This window comes from Sapajus apella, unplaced genomic scaffold, assembly GCF_009761245.1.
Source record: "Sapajus apella isolate SASKATOON/1434 unplaced genomic scaffold, GSC_monkey_1.0 scaffold97, whole genome shotgun sequence".
Classification (NCBI taxonomy): domain Eukaryota; kingdom Metazoa; phylum Chordata; class Mammalia; order Primates; family Cebidae; genus Sapajus; species Sapajus apella.
In genome coordinates, this window is record NW_022437037.1 from 4,061,388 (window position 1) to 4,067,242 (window position 5,855).

Here is a 5,855-nt window from a genome sequence, read left to right on the forward strand (position 1 = left end):
GGTGCAGTCCGCTCAGCCACCCCAGCCAGAGAAGTGAGGCCTTGTCCAAGGTCACACAGCGAGACACCAGTGAATTGGGCCACAGCTCTGGGTCTGGGCTCTTTAGTTAGGTTGCAACTCCCACACACAGCACAGAGGTCACACTGCCACTCAGTTGGAAGCTTTGAACCTCAGGGGACCCTCTCCCAACTGAAGACAGAGCTCCCCTGCCCACGCCCTGGCTTGGCCTCGTCACCTAATCCCTAGGGTCTCAGAGAGGACAGTGCACCCACTGGTCTAGGCGCACCCCCCATCCTGCCATTAACGCCCCAGCACTGCCCACTGCGCGGCCGGGTCTTGGGGACCTTGGTCACCTCTGTTCCCCGCTTCTGGGAGTATAAAGTAGATGAATGAAGGCCAAAGTGGGCAGGTTCTCAGAAGCCCTCTCTCCCCTCTTCCTCCAGGTTTTCTCAAGGAAGGACTGAGCCGGGCGCGGTGGCTCACGCCTGTAATCCCAGCGCTTTGGGAGGCCGAGGCAGGTGGATTGTCTGAGGTCAGAAGTTCGAGACCAACCTGGCCAACGTAGTGAAACCCCGTCTCTACTAAAAACACAAAAAATTAGCTGGGCGTGCTGGCGCGTGCCTGTAATCCCAGCTACTAGGGAGGCTGAGGCAGGAGAATCGCTGGAACTCGGGAGGCAGAGATGGCAGTGAGCCAAGATCGTGCCAGTGCACTCTAGCCTGGGCCACAAAAGCGAAACTCCGTCTCAAAAAAAAAAGGAAGGACCTTCATGGGTACCAAATATTCACTTGGGCTCAGACACAAAACTCAGTTCTTTCTCCACAAGCACCCCCTCCTTTGAGGGGGCAGCTGCGTCCCTTGACACTATGGGATGAGCTCCTTCCTCTGCCACAGTATTTACTTTCCCGGTGACCTCTGGGGAGGTGGCCTTGCAGTTGGGCACATCCGGCTTGAATCCCAGCGGCACCAACTTGGAGCTTCCTGGCTCTGCCACACCTCTCCGAGCTTCGGTTTCCCCATCTGTGCGGTGGAATTCAGAGAGGCCCCAGTCTCACTCGCCTGAGGTTCAGGGCTAGTGGCCTTTTCCTGGACCCACAGATTGCTCTGGGCTTTGCCTAAGGCCGGCTGTAGGCAGCCCTCAGAGGCGCCACCTTGGCCACACTGGCTGGAACCAGCGGGTGGGTGGGAGCGCACAGCAGGGAGGGCCAGGGAGACGACCCAGTGCCCTGTAGAACACAGCTAGCCCTTCCCGTGAGAATCAAAACGCCCCATTTTACAGGTAAGGAGGTTCTGGGAGGAGTGGCTTGCCACACCATGCAGAAGTAAAGCGGGATATTCACCCAGAAGGCCATACCGATAACACCAAGGACCCTCCTACTCCCTGTTCTGCCGCTATTTATTGAGCACATACTACTTGCCAGGCCCTGAGCCAAGAGCTGTACAAGACTGACCTATTTCAATCCAACAGCATACCTAGGAGGGAGGCCTATTGAGCTTTCTTTTACGAGAAACAGGGAGGTTGATGCATTTGCCCAAGATCACATAGCTCCCGAGGAGTGGAGCCTGACTGAATTCAGGCCACCTGCCTCCAGAGCCTGGGTGCTCGGCCATCCTTCTCTGCACCTGGCTCAGAGCCCCGGCCCGGTGATCTTGGGTTAGTCCCCTAAGCCCCAGAGTGGCAAAAGGGAAAGGAAGTATCTTCAGCACCCAGTGAAGGGGGCTCAGAGAGGGGCCGGCTCTCACTCCAGGGCACACAGCCAGCCGAGCCAGGACCCACCACACTCACTCCCCGGCCCCTGGCTCCCCGTGGGTGGCTCCTCCGTGGCCGGGAAGAACCCCCACGGCCGCTCCTGCAGGCAGATGGACAGACGATGGCCCCCTCCCACGGCCTGCGGGCTGTGTGGCACCGCCACCTCCTCCCGAGCAGGCTGCCTTGAAGAAACCAGAAGATTGATTTCCTGGCAGGCTCTGCGCCGAGGAGCCCGTCCAAATGGTTTGCATGTCTGCATTTTTTACTGCTCCGTTTAATATGTATGCAAATGCCGGCCGGCTGCGCCCGCCGCGCGGCTGCACGGTCACACGCGGCGCCCCATTAAAGCGGCCGTCCCGGGCGCGCGCCTCATTCGAGGCGACGGGCTCCGGGCCCTGATAGATGGGGTGCGGGGACGGAGACAAATGACGGCCTTTGTAATTTCTTTCTCTCTTTTTCCGGGGGAGGGGGAACTCGCAAAGGAGATTTAAATATATGCAAAATTGTTTGGGGGGGGGGGGGGGGGGGGGGAACCGGGGGGGGGGGGGGGGCGGGGGGGGAGAGGAGCGGGTGTTTTCCTGGTGGGAGTCGGGCTGGAGGCTGGAGGGGAGCGGGGCCCCCACAGTCACCTTCTGGCGGAGACTGCCGAGCGAGCCGCTCTGCTCCTGATAAGCAGGCCCGGCCCTCTGGGAAGCGTGGGCTTCAGCCGCAGAGAAAAGGAAAATGCTGGTTATTTTCGGCCCCGTTACACGCGGGAAGCCGGGGATGGTGGATTTTTTCCCCGATCGCAGCCCCGCCGCCACCCCCACTTTCTCTTCTTGGTCTTCCAGGGCTCCTAACTTCATCGGCACGGTGTCATTTGAGTTTCACATTAGCCCATGAGGTGGGTCCCGGAGTCACACCCATTGTGCAGATGGGGAAACTGAGGCTCGCGGGAGTGAAGTCCCTAGGGGAGGGCTGCAGGGAGAGCGGGTGGGGATTGGGTCTCTCCAGAGCCCTGTCTTTGACCCGCCACAGCCCTCTGCTGTCTCTCTGGCTCTCAGGGGTGGGATGTCCGCGTACCTGCGTGCGCCCCAAATCTGCCCGGACTCGCCCCGTACCACGAGCCGGCTCCCTCCTCCCGCCTGCCCCCATGAGCCGGGAGACACAGGCCCGGAGCCCACCCAGCTGGAGGACTGAGCCCGGCATTTTCCAAATACTGCTTAAGCCTAAAATCTGAGGTGCTGGTTTTAAAGGAATCTTTCCTAATTTCTCAGGATTTTAAGTCACATGGCAGCTGGGGGCAGAAACATTTCTGAGAGGAGGCTCCAGCCTCAGGAGAGCCCCACTGTGGAGCAGACGTTCAGACCCACTGGAGACCCAGAGTTACACTCTGCAGTGTCTGTGTGTACTTGGGCGTGTCGTGTCATTGTGAGTGTGCTGGTGTGTGTGCACCAGTGGCGTAGGGGAGTGTGTATTCGTGCTTGTGTGAATGAGTTGCAGTGTGTATGTGTTAGTGTGTTACCGGAGAGGGGTTCTGATCCAGCCCCCAAGAGAGGGTTCTTGGATTTCGCACAAGAAAGGATTCAGGAGGAGTCCACAGTGCAAAGCAAAAGCCGGTTTACTAAGATGGTGCAAGGGGCCAGGCGTGGTGCTCACGCCTGTCACCCCAACTCTGGGAGGCCGATGGGCGGGTCACCTGAGGTCAGGAGTTTGAGATCAGCCTGACCAACATATAGTGAAACCCTGTCTCTACTAAAAATACAAAAAAAACCCCACAATAATTAGCCGGCCGTAGTCTCAGCTACTTGGGAGGCCGAGGCAGGAGAATCACTTGAACCTGGGAAGCAGAGGTTGCAGTGGGCCAAGATCGCACCACTGCACTCCAGCCTGCACAATAGAGCAAGACTCCGTCTCAAAAAAAAAAAAAAAGGAAAAAACCAAAAAACAAACAACAACAACAACAAATCAACAAATCTGGCCGGCGCGGTGGCTCACGCCTGTAGTCCCAGCACTTTGGGAGGCCGAGGCGGGCGGATCCCCTGAGGTTGGGAGTTCAGGACCAGCCTGACCAATATGGAGAAACCCCGTCTCTACTAAAAATACAAAATTAGCTGGGCATGGTGGCGCGTGCCTGTAGTCCCAGCTACTCGGGAGGCTGAGGCAAGAGAATTGCTGGAACCCGGGAGATGGAGGTTGCGGTGAGCCGAGATCGTGCCACTGCACTCCAGCCTGGGCAACAGAGTGAAACTCCATCTCAAAAAAAGAAAAGAAAAGAGAAAGTAAAAAGAAAGAAAGGACAGCTACTGCATAGACAAAGCAGGACCTTCCCAAACGAGGAGGACGCCCCCACCCCAGGCACGATGCTCACGTACATGGAGGATTGGCTCTCCTACGAGGGTTTGTGATGAAGGATTAGTTTTCTTAATTGCTATATTTTGCAAGAATCAATATTACTATCTTTAAAGCAAAATTAAGATTGCCTTTGTTCTCCAGATATGGGGTATCTGGACACTCCCAAGTCTGGGTCTGTTGTAGTAAACAATATTAATTTGTTCCCTTGACTGTAAACATCTAGAAGCTGGGAATACCTGACTTTCGGGGAAGGCAGCCCGTCAAGCCCCAGCCTCCTGTTCCCAGCCCTCACTCAACATGCAGTCGCTCTGGTTTGAACGCCTGTGACAAGTGTGTACCTACGTATCAGGGTGAGTATGGGCTGTGTCCACATGAGTCGGCGTGCACACGTGTGTGTCAGTGCGCCTGTATGAATGTTGTCCTTGGCAGGCAGGCAACTGAGTGTGAATTTCCCTGAGGGTTTCCATGTTACTGTGGTTCAGGCTGGGCCTTCCCTGCTGTCCCCCGGCCCCCCAGCCAAGGAAAGCCTCTGGAATGAGGGGACAGGGCATGGCACTATGAGGCTCCCACATGCCAGAGGCACCCCTGAGCTTTGCATAGATGGGTAGGACTTGGATTGTTGGGGGCTGGACTGGAGCCTTGGAATTCTGGGCCCGAAGTGAGGGTTGAGGACAGCTCTCTAGAGAGCCCTCTGTGTGTGTGTGTGTGTGTGTGTGTGTGTGTGTGTGTGTGAGAGTGTGTGTGAGTGTGTGTGAGATCTGTGCATGCTGAGTCACTCGGGGAAGTGGTTCTTCTCATGTACATGTCTTCAGCTTCAAGGAAGATCCTTCTGCTGTCTGGACTTGAACTTCTCTGGGGCAGAACCTGGGCTCTGGGGGCTGCTATTTGGGAAATCACCCTCCCTGCTGCCCCCAGGCCAATGCCCCGAGGACACTTGGACCGCTGAGGCCAACCCCCTGAGGGGTCCTTGAGCCTGGTGGGGGTAGGGTGTGTGTGTGTCTGTGAGCAGGGGTGTGTGTGTGAGTGAGGGTGTGTATGTAAGTTTATGTGTGCATATGAGAGTGTGTGTGTGGAAGAGAGGGTGAGCGTAAGCAGGGATGTATGTAGATGTGTGTGAGGATGTGTACATGTGCGTTGGTGTGTGTGAGTTGTGTATGTGTGAGGTGTTATGGGGGTGAGGGTGTGTGCATGTGAGTTGGTCTGTGTGTGAGTTGTGTAATGAGGGAGGGTGTGTGCATGTGAATTGGTGTGAGGGTGTGTGTGACTTGGTGTGTGTGAGTTGTGTGTGTGAGGTTGTGTTGGGAGTGAGGGTGTGTGCATGTGAGTTGGTATGTGTGAGTTGTGTATGTGTGAGGTTGTGTTAGATGGGGGTGAGGTTGTGTGCATGGGTCTGTGTGTGAGTTGTGTATGTGTGAGGTTGTGTTAGATGGGGGTGAGGATGTGTGCTTGGGTCTGTGTGTGAGTTGCGTATGAGGGAGGGTGTGTGCATGGGAGGGAGTTGGTGTGCGTGAGGATGTATGTGACAGTGGGTGTGTCAGGGTGTGTGTGATAGTGTGGTGTGAGTCGTATATATGTCTGTGTGAGTTGGTGTGCTTGTGAGTTGTGTGTGAGTTGGCATGTGAGTTGTGTGTGTGTTTGTGTGCATGTGAGTTGTGTGTGTGAGTTGGAGTGTGAGTTGCTGTGTGTGTGAATTAGTGTGTGAGTTGCTGTGTGTTAGCGTGAGTTGTGTGAGTTGATGTGTGTTGTATGAGTCGCTTGTGTATGTGTGAGT

General features: G+C 55.9%; 1 long non-coding RNA gene across 2 annotated transcripts in view; it reads left to right on the top strand.

Moving 5' to 3' along the window:
• The first annotated feature begins 714 nt into the window (after positions 1-714).
• The window catches only part of LOC116535958, a 7,875-nt gene continuing 2,734 nt past the window's right edge, over positions 715-5,855 (top strand). Inside the window, exons 1-3 of one of the 2 annotated variants that reach the window (XR_004262407.1) lie at positions 715-2,187; positions 2,581-2,633; positions 4,308-4,434. This is a non-coding gene — a long non-coding RNA (uncharacterized LOC116535958). Of the gene's footprint in view, positions 2,188-2,580; positions 2,634-4,307; positions 5,628-5,855 lie in introns of those variants that run through there. The other variant, XR_004262406.1, reaches the window with a different exon arrangement.